This window comes from Penaeus vannamei, chromosome 18 (assembly GCF_042767895.1).
Source record: "Penaeus vannamei isolate JL-2024 chromosome 18, ASM4276789v1, whole genome shotgun sequence".
Classification (NCBI taxonomy): Eukaryota; Metazoa; Arthropoda; class Malacostraca; order Decapoda; family Penaeidae; genus Penaeus; species Penaeus vannamei.
Genome location: NC_091566.1, coordinates 13,284,924 through 13,288,052, shown reverse-complemented (window position 1 = coordinate 13,288,052; position 3,129 = coordinate 13,284,924). Strand labels below are relative to the sequence as shown.

The 3,129-nt window shown below is 38.3% G+C and overlaps 1 protein-coding gene across 1 annotated transcript in view; it reads left to right on the top strand.

The window, feature by feature from the left end:
* Positions 1 to 1,535: 1,535 nt before the first annotated feature.
* The window catches only part of LOC113823410 (uncharacterized), a gene marked incomplete at its 3' end in the record, with an annotated part of 24,521 nt that continues 22,927 nt past the window's right edge, over positions 1,536 to 3,129 (top strand). The window contains 1 exon segment of the mRNA XM_070132906.1: positions 1,536 to 1,628.

Genomic DNA, 3,129 nt, shown 5'->3' with positions numbered 1-3,129 from the left:
TACAATTCAAAAACAAAGATTCGTCAACTCGAGTACAATTCCTAGGAATGGGGGTGGAGCCGCACCTGTGGCAATAGCGTAGAAGCATCGACAGCGTTGCTGTCGCGATCGGCCCAGAGAAGTGTCGCAAATGGAAAAAACGACACCCTCTAGTGTAGTTAGACAGTTTCTTGGCACTGGAAAAAAGGCCTAATGTTGATCTTGTTTGGCCTTGATAGGTAGTGTAGATAGACAAGAGTTTGAAAGTAATTATCTGTCTCTGGAATTTGAAAAGGTGTAATATATTAATATGTAGATCAATAAAATGTTCTGAAATGTAAACATTTTTCACCAGGCGCCGAAGCACTCCCATCAGCGTTTAAGCATTTCATGGCCCGTAGGCCTACCCATCGCTTCCATTATTCAGGTTTCTTTTTGTGATTTGTTAATATATGAAAGGTTAAACCTTTCTTTCCCATCAAAATTCAGCGACTTTGTAAGCAAATCACAGTGATTTTTCGAACGAATGAGAGTTTGTTTTCACCAAGTTCTCGTTGCTAGGGGCGGTTGCTAGGTGCCGCGCCGTATATGCGACCAAGGCCTATATAAGTATATATTGACAGCTGGTTTTGTTCATGTGATACGATACTTTGATTCGATGGTGATCCGGCCACTGACTTAAAATAATTGTAATTATTTAGCGCTGCTGATAAAGTCTGACGTTCAGTATGTACTGATTTATTGAACAAATATGTATGACTCTGTAAAGAGCGGCCCCCAAATTGTCCGGTGTGGCTCGACTATGGGAACTTGATGCTCATTTGCCTCTTGTAATAATAAACGCTAGTATCAAGCTCAATACATTACAGTCAATAATAGTATAGCAGGGCAGTCTTGGCGTATTAAGAAACACTTTACGTTTGATATGGCGGGAATGATAAATCACCAAATAATCCCAGGAATGAGGGAAAAATCATTTTTACTATGGTTCTTACTTGTAATGTAATATCCTTTTTACAGGTTTAGTATTTCCTAATGTCTCTGCGTGTACCGATAGAAAAATTCATTATATTTTGAAATACATATTTTAACTCAATATATAATGCATTAGTAAAAAAACGGGTGACAATACAATAATTATTTTCCCCCCTCCTTTGGTAGAAAATGGTTCATAATTTGTATGCGATACCATAATTTGGTACCTAGCCACTGCCGTGTCAATAATATATCTATTAACAATAATAGATATATTGAATTAAATTTAAAATTCTGTCTCTCGGTTGCTGGACTACTATGTTCCTCACACAGTGGTGTGACTTTTGCTTATTTCCACAAATATGCTGTAGAAATGGATTCATTTCATTTCTTTAGAATTAAGATACATCCGTATCCCAATGTTTGTCGTCATTAATGTGTCCGTTTCTACCAGAGAAGTAAATTACATACATCCATTTTTTTCAAAACACAGATAGGAACTAAAAATGTCAAATAGGCATTCTATACTCATTTTATACAAGTTGATATTCGTTCTATATTCTGATGTGCCAGGATTTAGTTCAGATATTATTTACTATTATCTCATTCACATCACGGGAACGCACTCGCACACAGTATGTTGACGTCGGAAGAACGGTAGTAGCAGCTGATAGGTAGGTCTCGTCGCCTTTACCAAACAGTTGTAAGGCAAGCCTTTAAGAAGGTAGCATTTTACGTTACATTGATAAACACTATTTATATACATGTAGTAAGAATTAAGAACTTATTCTCCAATTCTGACTTTTCTACTAAAGATTTAATTGGACTATGAAGTTATGGACGAGTATTTCGAAAAATTGTTTTGATGAAATATTTTACTTTCACATAACATTAAAAACATGCAGAGCAGTTTTTCCCAGTAACTGTTTGGAAACGTGTATTCTCGATACAAATGAGCCAGTTACCTTGCAATTATTAATTCCTTATTTCAATTATTCACACTATAACAAGCATGAATCTTGGGCATTAATGGAAATGCAACCCCACACCTAATGTAAAGAATGATAGTTTTCTTTTATTCCAATTTCTGCGCAAATTGATAATAACGGAGTTATGGAGGTTATGAAATCCACAATTTTCTGGAGCTGCCGTGACCTTACGCCTCCAGCGCCGCGACAAAATGACAAAAAGTTATGAGTGACGGGAAATCGAAGATTATTCCTTATTTCAATTATTCACATAACAAACACGAATCTTGGGTATTAATGGAAATCACGGTAATTTTCTATATTACCTTTGCCTCTCCGATATCGATGATTTTGGTATCGTTGGATTCCTCTCACAGTCCACATTGCAAATATATAGTTTTGATTGTGCAGAAACCGCCCTGTTAGCGACAAACTTGGCCCCGATAGCAGGGGAGGGCATGAAAGGTTCCAGGGAAAATGCGGGGTTGAATAACACTAATATAACCCACAGTGAAAATAACCATGGTTATTCACATTACTTTCCCCCCCTGGGGGGCTGCCGTCCCCCAACCCCCACCGAGGAAGCAAAACCTCCACCATGTATTCACGGTAGGATAGAGTGTTACACAGTTATCGGCGATCTCGGAGCGGCGGACGTATTAGAATTACCTCGTAACATTCCCACTGAATCAGCATACTAACCTTGACATAGTCAGCATTGTATACAATGGAAAGTCATGGGAATAACCATGGTTATTTTCAATGTGGGTTATATTATTAGGGTAATTTTCTATATTACGTCCGTCGCTCCGACATTGTCGCCCCTGCTATCAGGGCCAAGTTTGCCGCTAACGGGGGGGTTTCCGTGCAATAAAAACTATATATTTGCAATGTGGATAGTGAGAGGAATCCAACGATACGAAAATCGTCGATATTGGAGAGGCGAAGGTAATGTAGAAAATTACCGAAATCACTGTGAAATAACAACAAAATAACGAAGCAAGCTTACTAAATACACATTACGGTGTACTGCCAATGGAAGTACAATACCCACACTGTAAGAAATTGTGTCATTACTGAAATGACAAGTCACCAGTGGGTTTGTGGAACATGAAAAAAGAATTCAAAAGACAAAACGAAGAAAGTGTAACTAGCGATCGCAATTCCCGCCAACCACGACCTGGAATACTCCGACAATCCCAGTGAC